The sequence below is a fragment of the Equus caballus genome, chromosome 20 (genome assembly GCF_041296265.1).
Source record: "Equus caballus isolate H_3958 breed thoroughbred chromosome 20, TB-T2T, whole genome shotgun sequence".
In the NCBI taxonomy this organism is placed as follows: Eukaryota; Metazoa; Chordata; class Mammalia; order Perissodactyla; family Equidae; genus Equus; species Equus caballus.
The window spans coordinates 35,465,917-35,493,419 of NC_091703.1; the positions used below are offsets into that span (position 1 = coordinate 35,465,917).

At 38.4% G+C, this 27,503-nt stretch overlaps 1 protein-coding gene across 2 annotated transcripts in view; it reads left to right on the plus strand.

The window, feature by feature from the left end:
* The window catches only part of LOC106782300 (uncharacterized), a 246,797-nt gene extending 233,262 nt beyond the window's left edge, over positions 1-13,535 (plus strand). The window contains exons 6-7 of one of the 2 annotated variants that reach the window (XR_011430001.1): positions 10,964-11,302; positions 12,267-13,535. The gene's annotated coding sequence lies outside the window, so the exon portion shown is untranslated. The remainder of the gene's footprint in view (positions 1-10,963; positions 11,303-12,266) is intronic. The other variant, XR_011430003.1, reaches the window with a different exon arrangement.
* Positions 13,536-27,503: the final 13,968 nt, after the last annotated feature.

The following is a 27,503-nucleotide window of genomic DNA, read 5'->3' on the forward strand; positions in this document are numbered from 1 at the left end:
CATCTGTTACCAATTTTTTCTTCTTCTTCTTCTCCCCAAAGCCCGCCAGTATGTAGTTGTATATTCTAGTTGTGGGTGCCACTGGTTGTGCTCTGTGGGACCCCGCTTCAGCATGGCCTGATGAGTGGTGTCATGTCTGCGCCCAGGATCTGAACTGGCAAAACCCCAGGCCGCTGAAGCGGAGCACTCTAGCTTAACCACTTGGCCACAGGGCAGCCCTGATATCTAACTTTTTAACAACTTTTTAAGTGTACAGTACAGTATTGTTAACTGTAAGTACAGTGGTCTACAGCAGATCTCTAGAACTTGTGGAATGCTATTAGCAAATCAAGTTTCGCCTTCCGAGATTGTCAGTTTGGGCTTGCCTACATGCTACAAGCTAGCAGTAGTGGTAAGGACCTTTTCAGGTTCATTTTTTTCTATTTCAGTCCTCTCTAGTTAAGTACAACATGCTTTTATTAATCATCTTGCTGTGGCTACCTCTGACTCCTGGAGTGTAGAAGTCAATCCCAGAAGACCCAACATATAGTTTGACTTTGAGTTTCTTGAGCACAGAGTATATATCTTCTATTTTTATTGTGTCCAGTATAGCACCTATAGAGCATCCTGAACTTAGCTTGTACTTAACAGGTGTGCTTGCTGGTTGATTTTTCCTGGAAGCACACAGAGATAACTATAGTATTTGCCAACTAAGGATCAGAGAAACCTGAGTGGGCTTTTCTGGATGCAGAAGAGTGATGGCGTTCAAAGTAGATCTAAATGAATGTACTTGTGCGATTCCCTTTCAGATAACTGCCAGGATGCAAGTTGCAAGTAAAAATAGCCTTTGAATTTTGGGAACTGTACTGGGATATTTTTTGTTTTGCAACCTTTGGAGAAAGTAAAAAAAGATAGGTAAGCAATTATGAGAAAAATGCTATGCATTTTGAGGCCCCAGGAGTTAGAGATTTTGCAGGGAGTGGACTTTGTTAGTGCCTCAAGATCTCAAGCATTAAGGAGAAATGTGATGATCATAATAATAATAATAATAAGTTTTACTTATATAGCATGATAATTTGAATACGGTTTCATATTCAGTCTTTCATTAAAAACTTATGGCACTATTTTGAATGACAATATTTATAGAGATAAGATAGGCACAGTTTCTCTTTCTCTCTCATTCATCTCTTTTTCTATCTTGCTTTTACATACATTACTCTACTACTGTCAATCCTGTTTCCAGTAGTAAGAAACTCAATCTTCTGATATCCAATCAGAAAATCCTGTCTCATCTTCTGTATTCCAACTTCAACTCCAGGCTCTTGCTTATTAAGGTACTATGACTTTATTCTTGACTTTGTTCTTGACTTTGTTCCATTACCTAGTCACCTTCTTGAGTCCTGTCAGGTAGTAGAAATGTTGGTAGAATGTTTTCCCCTATGGGAAATCAGGGAAGGGGATTTCTGTGAAAAAATCATATCCCAAGAACTATCCAGATACAACCTCACTCAACCTCCATGCCTATGATAACTACTACACTACACTATTCTACACTATACTACTACTGTATACGCCACTTAAAATTTTTCTAATCTTTACAGGGTCAAATAAAAGAAATGTAGCTGAGAACTTTCTACTGAGTTGTTAATATCATCAGAGAACATAATATATTAGAAAAGATAACTGTAACTGTAGAAAAAGTTATTGTTCAAACAGACTTTGTCCATTTGGGGAATTCTAAAAGGAACTTCCATTTGCTTGATGGAATCATTCACAGAGATGTTTGGTGGGATGGATCTTACGTGGCAAACCTGATATGTGGGATTTGCTGCCAATTCATAGGTTCGGAATTGCAAAGTGTATACTCCTGAGTAATTTTAGGTCCTTTGTCATTGTTTATTTTGGTTGTATAAAAGGTTTATGCAAAGTATTCAAACAAACCAAATCATATAAAGTAAAAATCTTCCCCTACTTCCTAACTCTTAATCACTCCCTTTAGAGTGTAATTCCTATTAAGAATATATTGTGTAACTTTCAGGCATTTTCTTTTTTTTTTTTAATTTTTTTTTTTGGATGTACACCATATTTCAAATTCTGGATACATTACATCATTTTCACCACCCAAACACTAATTATAGTGCATCCCCTCACATGTGACCCTAATCACCCCTTTTGCCCTCCCCCCTCCCCCCTTCCCCAATGGTAACCACCAGTCCAATCTCCAACGCTATGTGTTTTTTTGTTGTTGTTGTTTTTATCTTCTACTTATGAGTGAGATCATATGGTATTTGACTTTCTCCCTCTGACTTATTTCACTCAGCATAATACCCTCAAGGTCCATCCATGTTGTCCCAAATGGCTGGATTTCGTCATTTCTTATGGCTGAGTAGTAGTCCATCGTGTATAAATACCACATCTTCTTTATCCATTCATCCCTTGATGGGCACCTAGGTTGCTTCCACGTCTTGGCTATTGTGTATAATGCCGCAATGAACATAGGGGTGAAAGTATCTTTATGCCTTTGTGTTTTCAAGTTCTTTGGATAAATACCCAGCAGTGGAATAGCTGGATCATATGGTAGACCTATCCTTAATTTTCTGAGGATACTCCAAACTGCTTTCCATAGTGGCTGCACCAGTTTGCACTGCCACCAGCAGTGAACAAGGGTTAGGAATTTTCTATGCTTATTAAAAAAATACACATTTGTTGATAATTAAATACATAGAAGTTTATGTTTAACCTTATAAAATTGAGATAATCCTATGCCTAATGTTTGCTAATTTTCTTTATTACTTCAACAGTATAACTTGAATGTTCTACCAGATTGGTGCATATAGTACAGAGTTCTTGCATCAAATAATGCATACAGTATTAGTTCATTTATATAAATGTAAAAACCAATGAAATTAAATAATATTTTTTAAGGAGTGTATCCATAAGTGGAAAAATTAAAAGAATAGCAAAGTATTATTTTAGAATTTAAGAATACTTTAGAACTTAGGATAGTAGTTACCTCCGGGGTTGTGGAGGGATTAGTGATTGGGGAGGTAAACAAGGAGGTGTTGGGGGACCTGACAATACTATATTTTGCTGGTGCATGGTTATATTAGTCTTTACTTTAAAATTATCTATCTATATCTATCATTTATCTATCATCTATCTGTTGTCTTCTTTATATTTCATTATATCATTATATAATCATATCTATATATAATCATAATTATATCCTTATAATTATAATGTATATTTCATTATAAATAAAATAAATACATATAGCCTTGATATTCTTCAGATCATGAAAAATATGCTGGAGTGTATCTTTACACAAATTTTAAAGAAGATAATTTATGTTCAGCTCACAGGGAAAAAATAGAACTTGACTTTGGTGTTCTTTTAGAACCCAGATCCTGGTTGTTTCTTTCTTCATAATATATCAGACATTTTGTATCTGTCAACCCTGGTATTGAAAGCTAAAGGAAGGCTACGCATGAAGACTGAATTTGAGTGGCTTCCTTTTCCCAATATATAATGTCAGGCCCTGAGCTGAAAATTAGGTACAGAAAGATAAGAGAGAAACGTTACCACTTCTTAGGATCTTAAGGTTTGGTAGAAGAGACACATGGATATATGGTAGAGAAGTTTATTACTCACAAGTCCTGGATAAGGTACGCAGCATGCCTCAAGGGGCCACAAGTGGAGGTCAAGGAAGGATGTAGGCGAAGAGGCAGGATCTTTTGGCACATGCCTTTATTAGGGCCCATGGGTGGAATGCTTCGGGGTTCCTGGGCTGGATTGGTCAATTTAAACCCCAAAGAGTGGGGTTTTGTAAGTTCCACAGGGGTCTTATCTGAGGAATCGAGAGGCAAGGGAGCTGTTGCTGAAAAGAGTTGCTGAGCAAGTCATATCAGAAACCTACATTTGCTTGTGACTCTGCGGACTGTTACCTAGGACGTACACTTACAGGAGGGGCTACTGTCAGTTCAAGGTCGCTGCAGCCCCATGGCCACACAAGTTGGATGCCAAGGCATCAATGTCATGGAATAGTTTAGCTAAACGCTCTACAATGTATTATTCTTTTTCACAGAGACACCTTGTTGAATCTGGTATACTCAGGGATGTTGGGAAATTTTTGAAATTTTCATTTCAAATTAACTGTCAGTACAATATTTTTGAAAATTATTTTATACATGTATATATATTATATATTTGTATAATACATGTATATGTGAGTATACATGTAATTGATGAGAATATATATGCGCGTATATATACAGAGAGAGAGAGAGTATCGGTATATATATGTGTGTGTGTATCTATAGAGAGAGAGAGAAAAAGAGAGTGTCAAAGAACATATTAGGGTAAGAGAAAATAAGAACAGTATAAAAAGATACCAATGAAATGTAACCACAAGAAATAACATTCCTAATTTGTTCTCTAAATTCAGTGAATTTATCACTTTTCCTCCTCCCCACCTTTTTCATTTCCTGGAGGACATTATTTGAGACAAATGTGAGCTCTCCTGCCACTGGTGTGTGTGTCTGTTTAACAGCATCCTGTTAGTGTCTCTGTGTGTACTTAAAAGCATCCTGTTAGTTTTAACTTTACATTCTCATTTTTGAAGAAATTTGAATTTTCTTCATATGTGTTTCCCTTGATTTACATTAGTCTTTCTGTTTTATTTTTGAGAAGAACTTCAGAAAAAAATGGTAAGTATTCTGACAACCCTTCAGTCCTGCACCATGGTACCTTTCACCTGTTGACATTTCCTGTCTTTTCACTTGCGTTCCATCCCTTGGCACTCCCGTCTCCTGTCTACTCTCTCTTCTCATTTTTTGGCTTCTGTGCTTCTCCAATATTAAGTTCTCTTCACTGCTCTTTCCCTGCCTTTTCCATCCTTTCCCATCCTTCTTTCTTCATTCCATGCCCTGCCATTCCTGTAAACACTGGCTTCTTTTGTCTTCTAGATGCTTTCCATAGTTTTATTATGAAGTTGGCAAGATGAAAGGAATTCAGCTAACAGGCACATGTATTGAATGAAATATATATATTGAATGAAATATATATTTAGTGCCAAATATATAATTTAGTGCCAAAGTTCTTTTACTTAGGCCCTCTATCATGTATTCCAAATTGGGGTGCTTGTTACTATACACATTATACTACCTCAATCCTTAAGAGATAAGAGAACACTCCAAAGTTACTGAGGTAAATCCTTTATCCATTTTCCTGTCAAACTCTGGTGTTATTAATTTCCTCTAAATTCTGATGTTGTTCATTGGTCAAGTGTGAGATTGAGGCTCACTCTTCCATTGCCCTCGATCATATTATTAAAGTGTTCTCACATATGTAAATATTTTTACATGATTTTGCTTGGCAATTTTTTTCTTTCCAGCCATTGTAATTCTTTGTTCTCTGCATTTTAATTCATCCAATTATTAACTCTTCAGACTCATCTTCCTTTTAAATCTTTGTATACAGATTTTATTTCTGAAGAGAATTTCATTGATAATGTATTTTTCGATCTTCATCTTTTTTCCTGAGGAAGATTCACCCTGACCTAACATCTGTCGCCAATCTCCCTCATTTCGCTTGAGGAATATTAGCCCTGAACTAACATCTGTGGCCAGTCTTCCTCTATTTTGTATGTAGGTCGCTTCCACAGCATGGCTGCTGACGAGATGTGTAGGTCTGTCCCAAGAACTGAACCCAGGCCACTGAAGTGGAGCGAACAGAACTTAACCACTAGGCCATGGGGCCAGCCCCTTGATTTTCTAATATGAGTGACATGAGAAGCTATTGTTAAGGATGCTCCCACAAGAATTTTTCATAAGACGCTAAAATAATCATAAAGTTTAGTATCCTTCCTTATCTAGATGGTATTTTTTTTCCATTTTACTTATATTTTCACAGGGATTAAAATTTATGAATATATCACCTAATTTATATAACAGAAATGATATGAGTAATGTGAAAGATACAATTATTGGTGGATTAGTGCCATTACTACATGCTTACTCATCACTTTTGGAGGACCTGTCTCATGTGTATATATATATTTGTGTTTTATTTTCAAAGTGATAGAAGGCCCAAAGCAAGAAGAATGATTGGCATGGCTATTCCAGAGAAAGCCCTATTACACTTCTCTTGGTTTTATTTTCTTAAAATAGTGCTAAAATGTGCTTTTTGTATCAAGCAGGAGATACAAACCAAAATTACCTATGGTTGGTGAAGAGGTCTTTGGAACTTTATGTTTCCAGTTTTCAGAAATGTAGGTCAGTTTTCCCCAGAGAGAAAAATTATAGAAGTATTTCAGGTTTTTTTCTTTCTTCCATCCTGATATTGATCTTTCTTTTTGAATGAACGATTCTTCTCTTTCTTCCACCTGCGTTTATATCTATTACTTTTCCATCTCTGTAAAACATGTTTCCAAATCCATATACATTATTAAAAAACTAAGAATTGAGAAAAATGCTTGGACCTCTGAGTCAAATTCACTGATCTATGTCTGCTCTGAATTCACAAGACTCTAGTAAATTTCAGTGCTTCCAAAAATTTTGAGATTATTCAAGTTAAATATTATTCCTCTTTCAAACTAATTTAACACCATTAGATGCTGTTGTCATTTCCTGAATGTCTCACCTCCACCTGCTGTAGGAATTATTTTGTAAAAGTGTGTAAATAATAAACTTCTCCATCATTTTCTCATCATAGTTTTCACCTTTGTACTCACCATTCAATGTTATCAAAATGTCACAATAAGGCAACTTTGCTGAATATGAGAAAGATTGTAAGAATAAATGAACTATAAATTGTTATTGAGCAAAGATATCTGGATCATATAATCAGTAGCCTTTAGAATTTCATCAACAGGGATTAAATGAAATATTTTTACTGTTGAGAGTATGGTTATGTGCAGGGAAGTTTTCAGTTTTAGAAATGATTAAAGAGAATACTCAGGATTCTTTTAAAAGAGCAGAGAAATACGAGGGAGGTGTTAGAGGCAATATCCTCTACCTATTTTGAGTTATCTGCACCCTCACCAATACTAATAATTAGAGTGCAGGAGGCTTTTAAGGGGAAATCAATTAAGGAATTAGGGGATTTAATTGTCTCAAATTTAGGCACAGGCCAGTGTGGATTTCAGAAAGCAAAATAGTAAATGTAAGCGGGGGTGAGTGGCAAGTAGAATTTAGGAAATTTCCTAATTTTTCCCCCCAGATTGCTTCACGGTCAATCATGCATCTTCTAGCTGTAATGATCCTTGATGTCCTGAAGTGGAAAGTTGGCCTTTTAAAGTGCTCCATGATTTGAACCCTGAGCAGTTGTAGCAAAATAAGCAATGAGGTGGTATTTATAATACACCAGACTCTCAAGTCATCTGGGAAATACCGATTAGGCTGACACACTGGCTCTGTGCACTAAAGTGAATCTGCGGCTCCACTGATGTGCAAGCAATGGGACTCATGTCTTGGTACCCATGATGCCAGTCCTAGGGAGCAGTGCATATATTTTGGCGTTTAGTATGAACACATAGTTGCTTCATCATTAGTATATACTTCAAGTCTCTATACCATCAAATTACTGTAGAACTATGAAGAATATTTGTGATATAACATGAATTAAGGGTTTTGTATAACGAAGCAGAGAAGCAGCAATACCGCTCTTGAGGTGGAACTTTCTTTCTCCTTGTTAAAATCCTGTTCATCCAAGAAGCAACCTTTGAAGGATGAGTTGTTTTGATGAGTTCCAAGGAACATTCTCTTTTGGGAGGTTAGGGCTTCACTTTATATCTGCTACTTTATAAGGAGACTTCCTCTTCTGAGAACCCACCTGTCTCTTAAGCTGTATAAAACCCCTAGGAGATTAACCAGAAAACAGGTAGGTGAAGGTTGAATAAGTATGTTGGGTTCAAATATTGCTTTTGAAAAGAAAAATTGTGATTGAACGTAGGAAACCATTTTAGAAGAATTGATGGGACTTTGTGGGTCTGTAGTTTGGCTTTTTAATGCCTAGTACTTAATGCCTGAAGATTACACTCATTTGGCCCCATAAAATAGCAGAGTTCTAAGGTAGTCCCTCCAGGGAAACCTGGGTAGCTATGGAAGACACATGTGGTTCACATCACTGCTATTGCACCCACTGAGACCCACTGTGAGAATGGAGGCTTTAGTGTGAAAAGTTTAGTGGAATCCTTGTGATAAAAATAGAGTATATTAGGGGCTGGCCCTGTGGCCGAGTGGTTAAGTTCGCGCGCTCCGCTGCAGGCGGCCCAGTGTTTCGTTGGTTCGAATCCTGGGCGCAGACATGGCACTGCTCATCAGACCACGCTGAGGCAGCGTCCCACATGCCACAACTAGAAGAACCCACAACGAAGAATACACAACTATGTACCTGGGGGCTTTGGGGAGAAAAAGGAAAAAATAAAATCTTTAAAAAAAAAAAATAGAGTATATTAGTTTGCTAGGGCTGCTGTAACAAAGCACCACAAACTGAGTGGCTTACACAGCAGAAGTTTATTGTCTCACACTTGTGGAGGCTAGAAGTCTGAGATATTAGCAGGGTCATACTCCTTCTGACAGTGCTAGGAAAGGATCTGTTCCATGCCTCGCTCCTAACTTCTGGCGGTTTGCCAGCAATCTTGGATGTTCCTTGCCTTGTGACAGCAAAACTCCAATCTTGACATGATGTTCTCCCTGTGTGTGTCTGTGTCCAAATTTTCCCTTTTTATAAGGACACCAGTTATGTTGGATTAGGGACCCACTCAACTCCAGTATGACCTCGTCTTAACTTAACCTCATCTTAATCACATCTACAATGACCCTACTTCCAAATGAAGTCACATTCTGAATACTGGAGGTTAGGACTTCAACATATGAATTTTGAGGGGTTAGGGTGAGACACAATTCAACCCACAACACAGAGTATACCAAGGTGGACATGGGAAACAGGGAAATGTAAATAGACTATTTAGATAACTATTTTGAGAAGTTTGATTATGAAAAGAAAGAGAGGAGAGTATATAGGAGAGTACAAAGTTGATGGAAAATTATATTGTTTTGATTTTAAGATGGGTAAAGTTTTGAAAATTTTAGGGTTCACGGGAAGAAGTTAGTAGAAAAGCTGAGGGGAATAACTCATGGATCCCAGGACCAGAGAGGACAGTACAAGATGAATGGAGAGAAGGATTGGTGTTCTCTGTAAAGTAGGAGGGATATTTCTCTTAATATAACAGTAAAGGAGGAATAATGGAGAGGTGCTGATTTAAATAGGTTTGTTATATTAATTATTACAAAATTCAGACAGTTCCCTTCTGATGGATTATTCTCCTCCTCCTCCACCTCTTCATCCTCCTCCTTCTTCTCTGCTGCTTCTTTTTCTTAATCAAGTGGGAATGCAGTCATATACTGAGAATAGGGAGCAGTAGAGTTGGAAGTGGAATTTTTAATGAAATTCACAATGCAAAAGTAAGCAAATGCAAATGACTGGAGATGCATGGGAGGATTACCAGATATTGCTGGCATCCAAGTTGTGATAGATGACTATGCATGTATAGAGGACCAACTGCTCAGATGTGTGGATTTTTATAGCATATTAAGCTACCAGTATGAGAAATGGATAATTAGATTAATCCATATTTGGAGTTTTCCCAAGATGATGTGACAGAACGACAATGACGCCAGGGATTTTCATTTATTAGTAAGAGAATACATGAAATTAGCAACCATGGCACCTAAATAAGAAAGGACAGGGAGTGAAGTCAGGAGGAACTGATGAGTCAGGAGAAATTGAGAGGCTCTGATGGGACAGAGACACTGGAATTGTATGAGCAGCTAAGCAAGCAAGTACAGGACATTACGCCTCCTGTTTCACCCGAATATTCAACTATGGATGCCATCTGCTGCCATCCTTAAAGGGAGGGTGAATCAGTCGGGGTTAGATTCAATCACAAGTGACAAGTATCCAACATATAAATGGCTTAAAGATATAAAAGTTTATTTATCCCAGAAAATAATTCTGGAATTAGGCTTAGAGTAGTTCCATGAAGTTATCAAAAGCCTAAGCTTATTCTGTCTTCTCTGCCATCCATGTCATATTACATTGTCATAGATGTTCTTTGAGTTCCATCCATTATGACATATTCCACCCAGCAGAAAAGGTAAAGAAGAAAAGAAGGACACAGTTTTCCTTTAAGGACACATCCCAGGAGTCATACAGAATAATTCAGCTTATAATACACTGGCCATCATTTAATCATATGCAGGAGGGGGTCTAGGAAATCTCAAATTTATACAAAGCTGTCATGTGACAAGGTAATAATAAGGAGTTTATAACTGAAGAAGAGGGGAGAAATGATATGAGGGGCAATCATCTATCTGTGTTCCAGAGCTTCATCTTGAGAATGAACCAGTCAGAAGGAGAAGGAAAAAATCAGTTTGTATCTTGTTGAGGGAGAATTGTGATCATCATTGGAGGCCCAAATAATCATTTCTCATGCAAGGATAGGCATATGAATTGCAACATCAGTCAGTTCTCCTCTACCTGGACAATGGTCAAGGAGCCTGAGTCAGACGACCAAAGTCTGAAAAGAGGTCTCAAGATACCATAGAATGTGTTCTGGGGAAAAGTGAAAATGTGGGATCCATCTGTCATATTATAGAAAGATACATCTCCAGCCTCATAATCCAGGAATATCCCCACAATAAGGGGTTTTTCTTGTAGAGTAAGAGGAGTTACTCTGGAGGTGAGGGCCCAGTAGTCCCCATCATAGAGCCTGATGGCCCAGAAACCATTCTGTGGGGACATCGTGACCCTCTCCTTCCTTGTTACATTATCCCTACAAATTCCCAGGTCCCAAGAACGTGCTTCCCCAACTTCCACCTCCCAGTAGCATCTCCCAGAGCTGATGTCCAGCTGACCCAGCACACAGGGAAGGGAGTTGAATCTCTGTGTGGAGCTGGGTAGATCTTGACATCTTTCTTGCCAGGTTACTCGTCTCCCTTTTTCGGAAAGGAGGAGGACAGGATGGGCAGTGGCTGCATCCAGGGTCACATTTACTGCAATGACAAGTGGACCACCATGTTTCTGGGAAGTGTCTCAGTAGGCCTGGGCCAGAGGATGCCCATTCTTTGAGGACTCTCTGGCCCTGGGTAGATCCAGTTTACCTCCACCCATCTTTCCTTGAGACTACCCCACAAGGAGAAGTGTCCCTCCTGGATCATCAGACTCACCAACTTTGAACTCTTCTTTCCTCCAATCTGCAAGGAACAAATAAACATAGAACCCACCATCTGAAAGATAATGCTGCCTGTCTGTCTAGAATACTGTGAGTATACATTCCTTAGAATTAATTCAAGGATAATAGCAACCAAAGGAAATACTCTTTCATATACTTGAACATCTTTTTACAATCTGCTAAATTATGTCTGACTTGAAGGCCTGACCATCCCTATAGTCTCCTCTTCCAACATTCCTACAGGATAAATATCTATAATCTATTTAGGATGTTGGTGAGGAAATAGAGAATATGATGTCTGACCATCCAACCATTTAGTCCAACCATTTAGTTTTCTCAGATTTTAGCAGATGATAACCATTCTGCCTATGCTCAAAACATAATGTGAGATGCATTTAAAAATAATAAAACTGCTAAAATTTAACATTTAAAACACATTGTCATCTGTTAAAATATTGAGTAATTTACTGAGTTCATGCAATGTATGCTTTGGTGTTTCTTTGATTTTCAGCATATTGATTGCACACAGTATGTGTTCATTTAAAATATCTTTGGTAGTAGAATTTTTTCATCAGAGTCCATGTTACTCACCAGGATATAATGGTGCATTCTTCCAGGCTGCAAAAGAACAAAATAGGAAACACTTTACTTTTTTACCTTCACTGTTTTCTCTTATTGTCTTTTCTATTCCTCTTTGTCTTTGTCACATTTCTTCTTCTGAATCCCTTGGACTTCCTTTTTATATTTTGTATGATCCTTATATTCAATTTTTTCAAACACGGTAATAAAAATGATCCGGTATAGGACAGGTAGAAATGTAGAAGCAACAAAAGGTGGGAGGGACAGAGGAGAAGTGGGACAGAGGGAGCATAAAATAAAGACAGGAAGGAAGGAAGGAGGAGAGGAGAAAGAACATGCTGAATCACTTGTTGGTTTGCACTTTAGAAAGAATTTATCAAAAATATTGAAATTTAGAAAGATAATGCTACAAATGCTTCTTTGCAAAATATGGAAATTTTATGTTGTATTTCTGCATCCTATCTTACTTCTATAGGGCAAGACTCAAGAGAGATGGAAGGTTGGAGCTTTCTAAGAGATAAGCATTACTTACCGGACTTGAATTGAGCCTTCCTCCTAGCTGAGGGAAAATATACAAACAGGCATACATGAGACATGTTTTTTAACATCACAAAGAAGATGTAATTAAGCCATACATCTGCCAATATTTGTGTCTGCAAACTGGGCAAATAATGTCCATTTAAAAAGTAATGAAAGAAATCTCTAAAGTTCATTCCATCTGAAAACTTTACTAGAGTTTGAAGAATATAACAATATGTAGGGACATGAGGATTTAAATAATTCTTATGATAGGGTACTAAAAAGTAGTGCAGGAATATCTTAGAAAATAGCCTTAAACCTGAGAGATATATTATCGGTTAAATTTTTTTTTTTTTGAGGAAGACTAGCCCTGAGCTAACATCTGCTGCCAATCCTCCTCTTTTTGCTGAGGAAGACTGGCCCTGAGCTAACATCCGTGCCCATCTTCCTCTACTTTCTATGTGGGATGGCTGCCACAGCATGGCTTGCCAAGCAGTGCCATGTCTGCACCCGGGATCCAAACTGGTGAACTCTGGGCTGCTGAAGCAGAACGTGTGCACTTAACTGCTGCGCCACTTGGTCGGCCCCTTGATTAAGTTTACTTAAGTAAAAGATACATGTATAGAAGACCCTGAAGGAAGAGCAATTTGTTGAATTAATGATTGACTGGCATAAAAAAAATGAAAAAACAGGTATAACTATGGCTGGAAAGAGAAAATAACCAGGCAAATTCATACAAAAATATTTATAACCATGGATCACTTGAGAATATGGTCATGAGAAGTGAACTAGCAAGTCTCATGATTACACTTGACATCAGTATAATCAAAGTGTTTAATAGGCCAACAAAAGAAGGAACTTATCTCACTCAGTAGCTTTGGAATCTAAACCTTTCCATTCAGAACTGGGACAACATCATGTGCAAAATAATGGGCACTCCATCTCAGAGGACATGTTAGAGAACCCAAGTTAAAAGAAGCTTTCTATTAAATGCAGAAAATCATATTCTTCTTAGCCTAATTCTCTTCATCTCACCAATCTTATAATGAAATTATGGTAATTATCTAGAAGATAGAAGAAGCCTAAGACTATCGCAAAAAAAGGGAACAAGAACAAAGAAAAAATATTTCTAAGAAATATATCAATAAAGATGAATGTCATAAAAATGTTACCAAGTTCGTTCCGAAGTTCATCTGAAAAATAAAATGGAAAAACCACATGTAAATGACAAGGAAAACTAACACAGAAATTGAAAATTACCAGTGCACAGAAAATTAGTAGGATGAATGTAATTAGAAAAAACAAACAACAATGAAAAACTGGCAAGGAAGCACATTTTTATCTTAAAAAAGTGAAAAAAATGAATGAATTTTCACAATTGACTGAATAAAAGAAGAATGGTGAAGATGTGGACAGAAACATAGCTAGGATTTTATCACATACATATTTTGTTTATGGATAGTTTTAAGGATATAAGTAATTCAAGATTTAGATCAAAATACATATTTAATAAAATAATTTTATAACAAATGTTATTTTGGTAGTAGCATATTGAAATTGATTTTTAATTTTGCAAAACTTTATGACTATGTCATATTAAACAAGATGTCTTAAAGTGAAAACATTATTTGTACAATTAGTGGTAAACGTGTATAAATCCTGAAAAAGTCTTTTTAGAAGATATCACAACTATCCTGAAAGAGAATGACTGTAAATCTGGGTAAAATCTTTATGCAAGTCTGATGGCTTTTAATTCTGTGCATTTAACAAAATTACAATAACATTTAATTTCGTAGTCAATTGATAAAACTTTTAAAATTAGCTTTGAAATCATGTGCACTCTGATGATATCATTTACCTCAGAAGGTCAAAGAATTGTGTGACATGGCACTAACCAAATTTCTTCCATTTCTGTTAACTTACATAGAGGTAGAGAATTTCTCAGCATATAAATCTTTTATACACAAACAGAAAATAAAAAGAATAAAACTGGTGTTGATTATTGACTCACAGATTTGGGGAAAATATAATAAAAATGAGCTAATGGAGGAAAAGAAATACTAAGATCATATGAGCAAAATGTACGAGGGTTGTGCTGATTCTGTTTCCCATAATATGACTCCAGGCTTTATTGATGTCCCTTACAAAACTTTAATGCCCGTTCCAAGAGATTAGCTCATTTATAGAATTGACATTTGGTAAAAAGACAGTATTTGGAAGTCTTTGAAATTTATAGGATCAAGCTTTTTTATGTACACTGTATGATTTTACAAGGTCTGCGTTTTTGGAGGAAACTTCTTTGGTGATGTTAATTCCCCTGCGTGAATTTTTCCATCTCTCCTGTATTCTCTAGACTAAAATATCCAGTAATATGCATCTCTGTCTCTTAAGTTACAAATGTCCTAAAGTTAGATACCTTTTAGTATAATTTCTTCACAGAAAAAAAATGAGGATAATGTTGTATTCATTTGACAAGAGATTTTCACATACTGAGGTACATGGGGTAACTATTCAGGTTCAAAGCTGATTAGGCTTGAACTAAAAAGCCTGACTTGTGGCCTATCAAACATACATTGTACATCTGCTTAACCATTAAGCTAAAGAATGAATTCTCTTAGAAAAGAATGCATATTTCCCCTCCTATGCCCTATTGGTAACACCCTGGTGCTAACGACCTGTTGGTAATGACCAGATTAGTCCTTTTACTAACTTCACCAGCATGTTGACCTGTTAACTTGCAACTGAATACTACTTTGAAACTTTGATGAAAATGTGTCCTGGGTGTGTTTATTGTATTTTCTTTGTTCTATAAAAGTTATAAGACTGTACTGGAACCCATGCTTCTACATGACAATTTCTAAGGCATTCCTCGGTTATAATCCTGACTCAGGCTCAAGTAAAATTCACCTTAGTGCTTTTATATATAGAATGGTTATAGATTGTTATGTGTTGACAGCTTCATGTGAGGAAAATCTCATTATTTCCAACTTAACAAAAAAGGAAGAGAAATGAAGTATTAAATACAATGAAGGAGATTCTAAATGAAATGACTAGTAAGAAACCAGGAGAAGTGTGTGCAAATGGATGGCTTAAAGATAAAGAGGCAGGAACTCTTGAAGACACCAAGAAACCAGTCATTCTAAAGAGCTATGAGAGTAGAGAGATATAAGACAATTTACCAAGGTTTTTCTCAAGTTCTCCTGAAAAAGAGAAAAAAGGAAAGATAATATAAATTTAATGGGATGGAAATGTGAAAACAAATTCAACTTTCTTGAAAATCCGTATTTAAAATTACCCCTATCAAGTTTTAGCTGAACACACATACACACAGAAACACACACATACTTAGTGGCTCAGGGAAACAGTGGAATACATTATAGGCACTTGTATTTTTCATGTTCAATCTCTTCTGAAAGGTAAAGGAAAAAGGAACAATTTATTGCAAATGAAGGTACACTGCCAGGATGCCAGGAAATGGACATTTGAAACCCTTCAATAGTTTACTCTGTGATGTAAATTGAACTTTATTTGAGAGAATCAGGACCTTAAGGTTGCAAAGGACATCTCACCCATCAGAGGCACAGTTGTTTTACATCGCCTCACTCCTTGGTGCAAAAAGAATTAAGGTAGGAAAGAAAACCATGAGAGGAGGAATGATAGGACTTCCTCCAGGATTAACAATATCAACCCATCCTCTTTTGTCAAGCTGTCTAGTTTTTAAGAGACAATGCACACATGCACACATATATGAGACAGGGACTCCAAAAGTGATGAGGAAGCAGACAGTAAAGGCACCCATTTGTTCCAATCTCTATCTGGACCAGTAGTCATATGAAACATGCTCTGTACACTGAAGACATAAATTTCTAAATTCCATTCCAAAGAAAGCAAGAGTAAAACTGGAAAACGTCAGTGGAACAGAAAGACATTAAAATGTAAGGATTATATTACGTGTCCTTTGGGAAACAGGCCAGGACAACAGCTGCCTGTGTTGTTACATAACACATGCAGAACTGAGATACATTAGATTTGAACCTTCCTTAGGTTGTACAATCCTTCTACAAATAGATAGAAGAAATTGCTTGCCGATTTGATGATTGTGGCAATAAGAATGCCAAAGAATAAAGAGTGCTCAGTGGGTTTTCAAGTTTTTTGAAAGTTAGGAGAAAATATGTAAGGTATTAAGTTGCCTGGGAAGACCTGGGTAATATGTTCGAGGGCAGAGGGAGAGTGACCATCAGGTCACACTTGACCAATGATTGACATGAGTTATAACAACCACTTTGAACACACAATGGATAGAGATGCTTCACTCAGCACTTTGGGATCGTCTCTGGTCTTTTGGTGTATTGGGTAAGTATGAGTTGCCTAGTCATGGGCCCTTAAAGTTGGAACATACAAAAGGAGTCTTAAGTTAGGATGTTTTTCAGAAATATATAGAGAATGGAAACCATATGCCTATCAACGTAACGTCCTTCGTTTTGCCAACATCTTAAGGAAACTCTGGGAAATGTCTGCAGGACAGAAGAATCCAATGTTTCCAGGGATGGCATGGTATGAAATGCAGATAGCAGGAATGGCAGTGGATGGAGGGAAGAGGAATGTAAACTGACAGAACTTAAAATGGGAGAAGCCCAACACCATACAAGTTGGGTGGGAACAGTGAACCTTCAGGAGAAGCGCATGCAAATGGATGGCTTAGACGTAAAATGGCAGGTAATCTCAAAGAGGCCCAGAAACCAGTCATCCTAAGGAGCTATGGGAGTAGACCGATATCAGACAACTTACCGACTTTTTTCTTTAGTTCCTCTAAAAAAGAAAACAGCAAAGTTCAATGTCAATTTCCACAGGATGCAAACACGAAAACAAATTCAAATTTCTTAAACTTCAGTATTTAAAATTAACATTATCAAGTGTTAGCTGACCTCACTGTCTCTCCCCCACACACAAACACAAACACAGGAACAGACTTACACAGTGGCTCAGGTAAACAGTGGACTACATTAAAGGAACTTACCATTTTCATGTTGAGTATCCTCTGAAAGTAAAGGAAGAAAGGAACAATTTATTGCAAATCAAGGTACATTGCCAGGATGTGATGAGCACCAACATTTGAAACCTTTTCACAGTTTACTGTGTGATGCAAACAGACCCCTATATGTGAGAATCAGAACCTTAAGGTTCCAAATGACATGTTACCCATCAGAGGCACAGTTCTTTTACATCGCCTCACTCCTTGGTGCAAAAGGAATTAAGATAGGAAAGGATACCATGAGAGAAGGAATGATAGGCCTTCCTCCAGGATTAACAATGTGAATCAGTCCTCTTTTGTAGAGCTGTCCCATTTCTCAGGAGGTGGTGCTGACATGCACTCATACATGAGACAGGGGCTCTGTGGGGGACTGGCATTGGCCACCCCAAGATATATCTCTTTGGCATGAGGATTATTTGGGGATGGTTACCTTTAATAAACTGCAGACAGGAAAAGAACTCTGAGAAACAGAGTTTACTTACTCTTTATTAAGAGACATTTACATTGTAAAGGAAATCTCCATCTGTAAAGGTGCCTCACTCTTTGTACCAGGAAGAAGGAGGGGATGACCTTATCTCTAGAAACTCTTAATCAATGCCAAAGGCAAGGACTTAAATCTACATTTGTTTACTGTTCTTGTGTGTCAGTCTCCCATGATCTACTCGCCCTCCACCCCCAACATCCTTCTTTGTTGTTAGCTGAAGATGATATTTAAGGTGGGGGCTTCAGCCATTTTGGCGAGTTGGTCAGCTTGCCTGGCCCTCTCCCATGTATACATGTTATAAAGCTTTGTTTATTTTCTCTTGCTATTCTGTCTTATGTGAATTTATTTCGGTCTCTGGTCAGAAGAACCCACAGTGGGTAGAGGAAATGTCTTCCTCCCCTAAAGCTCCAAAAGTGATGAAGAGGCAGACACTAAAAGCACCCAGGTGTCCCAATCTATACTCAGACCGGTAGTCATGTGAAACGTCCTCTGTACATTGAAGAGATAAATTTCTAAATTCAATTTGAAAGAAAGCAAGAGTAGAACTGGAAAACGCACTGGAAAAGGAGGACGTGAAAATGGAAGGATTATATTACGTGTCCTTAGGGAAACAGGAAGGACAATAGCTGCCTGTGTTGTTACATAACACATTAAGAACTGAGATACATTAGATTTGAACCTACCTTAGGTTGTACAATCCTTCTACAAATAGTTAGAAGAAATTGCAGCTTGCCAATTCAATGATTGTGGCAATAAAAATGCCAAAGAATAAAGAGCAGTCAGTGGGTTTTGAAATTTTTTAAAAGTTAGGAGAAAATATGTAACGTATTAAGATGCATGGGAACACTTGGGTAGTATGCTCGAGGGCAGAGGGAGAGTGACCCACAGGTCACACTTGACCTGTGAATGGGTAAGCATGAGTTGCATAGTCATGGGCCCTTCAAATTTGGAACATACGAAGGAAGTCTTAAGTTAGGATGTTTTTCAAAAATATATAGAGAATGGAAACCGTACGCCTATCAACGTAGCGTCCTTCATTTTGCCAACTTCTTAAGGAAACTCTGGGAAATGTCTGCAGGACAGAAGAATCCAATGTTTCCAGGGATGGCATGGTATGTAATGCAAATAGCAGAAATGGAGTGGACGGGGGGAAGAGGAAGGGAAACTGACAGACCTTGAAATTGGAGAAGCCCAACACCGTACAAATTGGGTGGAACAGTCAACCTCCAGGAGAAGTGTGTGCAAATGGATGGCTTAGACATAAAATGGCAAGGATCTCAAAGAAGCCCAGAAACCAGTCATCCTAAGAGCTACAGAAGTAGAGGGACTTCAGACAGCTTACCGAGGTCTGTCATCCATTTATCTGAAAAAACAAGTAGCAAAGTTCAAGGTCTGTTTCACAGGATGGAAACGCAAAAACAAATGCATATTTCTAAAAATTCAGTATTTCAAATTACCACTATCAAGGTTTATGTGACCAGACACACACACACAAGCACACACATACGTAGTGGTTCAGGTAAACAGTGGAAACATTTTAGGAACTTTTTCTTGTTCCATCTCCTCTGAACAGTAAAGGAGAAAAGGAACAACGTTTTGCAAATGAAGGTACATTGCCAGGATGGGAGGAGCACCGACATATCAAACGCTTTCAGAGTTTACTCTGTGATGCAAATTGACCTCTATTTGTGAGAATCAGAAGCTTAAGGGCCCAAAGGACATCTCCCCCGTCAGAGGCACAGATGTCTTACATCCCTCCACTGCTGGATGTAAAAGGAATTAAGATAGGAAAGGAAACCATCAGAGAATGAATGATAGGCAGTCCTCCAGGATTAACAATATCAATCACTTCTCTTTTGTCGAGCTGTCCCGTTTTTCAGAAGACGATGCTGACATGCACACATACATGAGACAGGGACTCCAAAAGTAATGAGGAAGCGGACAGTAGAGGCACCCATCTGTCCCAATCTCTATCTGGACCAGTAGTCATATGAAACGTGCTCTGTACATTGAAGAGATAAATTTCTGAATTCCATTAGAAAGAAAGCAAGAGTAAAACTGGAACATGTCACCATAAAAGGAGGACCTTAAAATGTAAGGATTATATTATATGTCCTTTTGGAAACAGGCCACGGCAATAGCTGCCTGTGTTGTTACATAACACATGCAGAATTGAGATACATTAGATTTGAACCTTTCTTAGGTTGTACAATCCTTCCACAAATAGAAGAGCTTGCAACTTGCCGATTTGATGATTGAGGCAATAAACATGCCAAAGAATAAAGAGCCTTCGGTGTGGTTGGAAGTTTTTTAAAAGTTAGGAGAAAATATGTAAGGTATTTAGATGCATGGGAACACTTGGGTAATATGTTCGAGGGCAGAGGGAGAGTGACCATCAGGTTACACTTGGCCAATGATTGACATGAGCAATAATGACAACGTTGAACACATAATGCAGAGAGGTGCTTCACTCAGCACTTTGGGATCTCCTCTTCTCTTTCAGTGTATTGGGCAAGTATGAGTTGCATAGTCATTGGCCCTCAAACTTGGAACATATGAAAGGAGTCGTAAGATAGGATGTTTTTCAGAAATATATAGAGAATAGAAACCATATGCCTGTCAACGTAACGTCCTTCATTTTGCCAACTTCTTAAGGAAACTCTGGGAAATGTCTGCAAGACAGAAGAATCCAATGTTTCCAGGGATAGCATGGTATGAAATGCAAATAGCAGGAATGGCAGTGGATGGAGGAAAGAAGAACGGAAACTGACAGAACTCTAAATGGGCGACGCATAACACCATACAAGTTTTTGGGAACAGTCAACATCCAGGAGAAGTGTGTGCAAATAGATGGCTTAGACATAAAAAGGCACGTAATCTCAAAGAGGCCCAGAAACCAGTCATCCTAAGGAGCTATGGAAGTAGAGTGACTTCAGACAACTTACCGAGGTTTTTCTTTAGTTCTTCTAAAAATCAAAAGAGCAAAGTTCAATGTCAGTTTCATAGCATGGAAACACAAAAACAAATTCACATTTCTAAACATTCAGTATTTCAGGATACCATTATCAAGGTTTATCTGACCACACATACACACACAAACACATACATACATAGTGGTTGAGGTAAAGAGTGAAATACATTTTAAGAACTTCACTTTTTCTTGTTCCATCTCCTCTGAAAAGTAAAGGAGTAAAGGAAGGATTCTTTGCAAATGAAGGTACATTGCCAGGAGGGGAGGAGCACCAACATTTGAAACCCTTCCAGAGTTTACTCTGTGATGCAAATTGACCTCTATTTGTGAGAATCAGAACCTTAAGGACCCAAAAGACATCTTGCCCATCAGAGGCACAGATGTCTTACATCCCTCCACTGCTGGGTGTAAAAGGAATGAAGATATGAAAGGAAACCATCAGAGAATGAATGATAGGCCTTCCTTCAGGATTAACAATGTCAATCAGTCCTCTTTTCTCGAGCTGTCCCGTTTTTCAGAAGACGATGCTGACATGCGAACATGAGACAGGGACTCCAAAAGTGATGAGGAAGCAGACAGTAGAGGCACCCATCTGTCCCAATCTCTATCTGGACCAGTAGTCATCTGAAAGTTGCTCTGTATATTGAAGAGTGAAATTTCTAGATTCCATTCGAAAGAAAGCAAGAATAAAACGGGAAAACCTCACTGAAAAAGGAGGATGTTAAAATGCAAGGATTTTATTACGTGTCCTTTGGGAACCAGGCCAGGACAATAGCTGCCTGTGTTGTTATATAACTCATTCAGAACTGAGATACATTAGATTTGAACCTTCCTTAGGTTGTACAATCCTTCTATAAATAGTTAGAAGAAATTGCAGCTTGCTGATTCAATGATTGTGGCAATAAGAATGCCAAAGAATAAAGGGCGCTGAGTGGGTTTTGAAATTTTTTAAAAGTTAGGAGAAAATATGTATGGTATTTAGATGCATGGGAAGACTTGGGTAATAGGTTCGAGGGCAGAGGGAGAGTGACCCTCAGGTCACACTTGACCAATGAATGACATGAGTTATAACAACAACTTTGAATATACAATGGATAGAGATGCTTCACTCAGCAGCTTAAGATCTCCTCTTCTCTTTCAGTGTATTGGGTAAGTATGAGTTGCATAGTCATGGGCCCTCAACCTTGGAACATACGAAAGAAGTCTTAAGTTAAGGTGTTTTTCAGAAATATATAGAGAATGGAAACCATACACCTATCAACGTAACGTCCTTCGTCTTGCCAACTTCTTAAGAAAACTTTGGGAAATGTCTGCAGGACAGAAGAATCCAATGTTTCCAGGGATGACATGGTATGAAAAACAAATAGCAGAAATGATAGTGGATGGAGGGAAGAGGAACGCAAACTGACAGAACTTAAAATGAGAGAAGGCCAACACCATTCAAGTTGGGTGGGGACAGTCAACCTCCAGGAGAAGTGCGTGCAAATGGATGGCTTAGACTTAAAATGGTAGCATTCTCAAAGAGGTCCAGAAACATGTCATCCTAAGGAGCTGTGGATGTGCAGGGATATCAGACAACTTACCGACTTTTTTCTTTAGTCCCTCTAAAAAACAAAACAGCAAAGTTCAGTGTCACTTTCACAGGATGGAAACACGAATACAAATTCAAATTTGTTAAGCTTCAGTATTTAAAATTACCACTATCAAGTTTTAGCTGACCTCACTCTCTGTCCCCCCCCCCCCCCCCCCACACACACACAGACACACACAGAAACAGACGTGCTCAGTGGTTCAGGAAAACAGTGGAATACATTATAGGAACTTACCATTTGCATGTTGAGTCTTCGCTGAAAAGTGAAGGAAGAAAGGAACAATTTATTGCAAATGAAGGTACATTGCCAGGATGTGATGAGCATCAACATTTGAAACCCTTTCACGGTTTACTGTGTGATGCAGATTGACCCCTATATGTGAGAATCAGAACCTTAAGATTCCAAAGGACATGTTACCCATCAGAGGCACAGTTCTTTTGCATCACATCACTCCTTGGTGCAAAAGGAATTAAGATAGGAAAGGAAACCATGAGAGAAGGAATGATAGTCCTTCCTCCAGGATTAACAATATCAATCAGTCCTCTTTAGTCGAGCTGTCCCGTTTTTCAGAAGAGGATGCTGACATGCAGTCCTACATGAGACGGACTCCAAAAGTGATGAGCAAGCAGACAGTAAAGGCACCCATTGGTCCCAATCTCTATCTGGACCAGTAGTCATATGAAACGTGCTCTGTACACTGAAGAGACAAATTTCTGAATTCCATTCCAAAGAAAGCAAGAATAAAACTGGAAAACGTCACCGGAAAAGGAGGACGTGAAAATGTAAGGATTATATTACGTGTCCTTTGGGAACCAGGCCAGGACGATAGCTGCCTGTGTTGTTATATAACTCATGCAGAACTGAGATACATTAGATTTGAACCTTCCTTAGGTTGTACAGTCCTTCTACAAATAGTTAGAAGAGCTTGCAGCTTGCCGATTTGATAATTGTGGCAATAAAAATGCCAAAGATTAAAGAGCCATCAGTGTGGTTGGAAAGTTTTTGGTAGTCAGGAGAAAATATGTATGGTATTTAGATGCATGGGAAGACTTGGGTAATAGGTTCGAGGGTAGAGGGAGAGTGACCCTCAGGTCACACTTGACCAATGAATGACACGAGTTATAAGAACAACTTTGAACACACAATGGATAGAGATGCTTCACTCAGCAGTTTGGGATCTCCTCTTCTCCTTCGGTGTATTGGGTAAGTATGAGTTGCATAGTCATGGGCCCTCAAACTTGGAACATACAAAAGGAGTCTTAAGTTAGGATGTTTTTCAGAAATATATATATGAGAATGGAAAGCATACCCCTATCAACGTAACGTCCTTCGTTTTGCCATCTTCTTAAGGAAACTCTGGGAAATGTCTGCAGGACAGAAGAATCCAATATTTCCAGGGATGGCATGGTATGAAATGCAAATGGCAGGAATGGAGTGGATGGAGGGAAGAGGAAGGGAAACTGACAGACCTTAAAATGGGAGAAGCCCAACACCATACAAGTTGGGTTGGATCAGTCAACCTCCAGGAAAAGTGTGTGTAAATGAATGGCTTAGTCATAAAATGGCAGGGATGTCAAAGAGGCCCAGAAACCAGTCATCCTAAGAGCTATGGAAGTAGAGGGACTTCAGACAACTTACCGAGGTCTGTCATCCATGTATCTGAAAAAACAAATAGCAAAGTTCAAGGTCAATTTCACAGGATGGAAATGCAAAAACAAACACATATTTCTAAATATTCAGTATTTCAAATTACCACTATCAAGGTTTATGTGACCACACATACACACACAAAGACACACATACATAGGTGTTCAGGTACACAGTGGGATACATTTTAGGAACTTCTCTTTTTCTTGTTCCATGTCCTCCAAACAGTAAGGGAGAGAAGGAACAATTTTTTGCAAATGAAGGTACATTGCCAGGATGGAAGGAGCACCGACATATCAAACGCTTTCAGAGTTTACTCTGTGATGCAAATTGACCTCTACTTGTGAGAATCAGAACCTTAAGGGCCCAAAGGATATCTCCCCCATCAGAGGCACTGATGTCTTACATCCCTCCACTCCTGGGTGCAAAAGGAATTAAGATAGGAAAGGAAACCATGAGAGGAGGCAAGATAGGACTTCCTCCGGGATGAACATTATCAATCACTCTTCTTTTGTCGAGCTGTCCCATTTTTCAGAAGACGATGTAGACATGCCCACATACATGAGACAGGGACTCCAAAAGTGATGAGCAAGCAGACAGTAAAGGCACCCATTGGTCTCAATCTCTATCTGGACCAGTAGCCATATGAAATGTGTTGTGCACATGGAAGAGATAAATTTCTGAATTCCATTCCAAAGAAAGCAAGAATAAAACTGGAAAATGTCACTGGAAAAGGAAGATGTTAAAATGTAAGCATAATATTACATGTCCTTTGGGAATCAGACCAGGACAACAGCTGCCTGTGTTGTTACATAACACATTTGGAACTGAGATACATTAGATTTGAACCTTCCTTAGGTTGTCCAATACTTCTACAAATAGTTAGAAGAAATTGCAGCTTGCCGATTTGATGATTGTGGCAATAAGAATGCCAAAGAATAAAGAGCAGTTGGTGGGTTTTGAAATTTTTTGAAAGTTAGGAGAAAATATGTAAGGTATTTAGATGCATGGGAACACTTGGGTAATATGTTCAAGGGCAGAGGGAGAGTGACCATCAGGTCACACTTGACCAATGATTGACATGAGTTATAACAACCACTTTGAACACACAATGGATAGAGATGCTTCACTCAGCAGCTTGAGATCTCCTCTTCTCTTTTGGTGTATTGGGTAAGTATGAGTTGCCTAGTCATGGGCCCTTAAACTTGGAACATACAAAAGGAGTCTTAAGTTAGGATGTTTTTCAGAAATATATAGAGAATGGAAACCATATGCCTATCAACGTAACGTCCTTCGTTTTGCCAACTTCTTAAGGAAACTCTGGGAAATGTCTGCAAGACAGAAGAATCCAGTGTTTCCAGGGATGGCATGGTATGAAAAGCAAATAGCGGGAATGATAGTGGATGGAGGGAAGAGGAATGTAAACTGACAGAACTTAAAATGGGAGAAGCCCAACACCATACAAGTTGGGTGGGAACAGTCAACCTCCAGGAGAAGTGCATGCAAATGGATGGCTTAGACATAAAATGGCAGGTAATCTCAAAGAGGCCCAGAAACCAGTCATCCTAAGGAGCTATGGGAGTAGACCGATATCAGACAACTTATGGAGAATTTTCTTTAGTTTCTCCAAAAACAAAACAGCAAAGTTCAATGTCAATTTCCACAGGATGCAAACACGAAAACAAATTCAAATTTCTTAAACTTCAGTATTTAAAATTACCACTATCAAGTTTTAGCTGACCTCACTGTCTTTCCCCCCCACACAAACACAAACTCAGAAACAGCTGTACACAACTGCTGAGGTAAACAGTGGACTACATTAAAGGAACTTACCATTTTCATGTTGAGTATCCTCTGAAAGTAAAGGAAGAAAGGAACAATTTATTGCAAATGAAGGTACATTGCCAGGATGTGATGAGCATCAACATTTGAAACCCTTTCACGGTTTACTGTGTGATGCAGATTGACCCCTATATGTGAGAATCAGAACCTTAAGATTCCAAAGGACATGTTACCCATCAGAGGCACAGTTCTTTTGCATCACATCACTCCTTGGTGCAAAAGGAATTAAGATAGGAAAGGAAACCATGAGAGAAGGAATGATAGTCCTTCCTCCGGGATTAACAATATCAATCAGTCCTCTTTAGTCGAGCTGTCCCGTTTTTCAGAAGACAATGCAGACATGCAGACATACATGAGTCCAGCACTCCAAAGTGATGAGGAAGCGGGCAGTAAAGGCACCCATGTGTTCCAATCTCTACAGGGACCATTTGTCATATGAAAAGTGCTATGTACATTGCAGAGATAAATTTGTAGATTGCATTCCAAAGAAAACAAGAGTATAACTGGAAATTGTCATTGGAAAAGGAGGACGTAAAAATGTAAGGATTCTATTACGTATCCTTTGGGAAACTGGCCAGGGCAATCAGGGTCTGTGTTGTTACATAACAAGTTGAGAATTGAGATATGTTAGATTTGAACCTTCCTTAGGTCATACAACCCTTTACTAATATTTAGAAAAAATTGCAGCTTGCAGATTTGATCATTGTGGCAATAAACATGCCAAAGAATAAAGAGCCATCAGTGTGGTTGGAAATTTTTTAAAAGTTAGGAGAAAGTATGTAACATATTTAAATGCATGGGATCACTTGGTTAATATGTTCGAGGGCAGAGGGAGAGTGACCGTCAGGTCACACTTGACCAATGAATGACATGAGTTATAACAACAACTTTGAACACACAGTGGCTAGAGATGCTCTACTCAGCGGTTTTGGATCTTCTCTTCTCATTCGCTGTATTGGCTAAGCATGAGTTGCATAGTCATGGGCCCTCAATCTTGGAACATATGAAAGAAGTTTTAAGTTAGGATGTTTTTCAGAAATATATATAGAATAAAACCCATTTGCCTATAACCGGAATGTCCTTCGTTTCGCCACCTTATCAATGAAACACTGGGAAATGTCTGCAGGAAGAAGAAACCACTGTTTGCAGAGATGGCATGGTATGAAATGCATAGCAGGAATGGAAGTGGATGCTGGGAAGAGGAATGGAAACTGATAGAACTTAAAATGGGAAAAGCCCGACACCATCCAATTTGTGAGGTAACCGTCAACATCCAGGAGGAGTGTGTGCAAATGGATGGCTTAGAGATAACATGGCAGGGAATCTCAAGAGGCCAATGAACAAGTCATCCAAAGACCTATGAAAGTAGAGGTATGTGAACAACTTACCAAACTTTTTCTTAAGTTCCTCTGGAAAAAAAATAGCAAAGTCCAATGTCAATTTCAGAGGATGGAAATGCAAAAGCAATTTCAAATTTCATAAAACTCAGTATCTAAAATTACCACTTTCAACCAGTAGCTGACCTCAGTCACACACACACACACACACACACACACACACACACACACACACACAGCAAGAGACACACGCAGTGGCTCAGGTAAGCAGTGGAATACATTATTGGA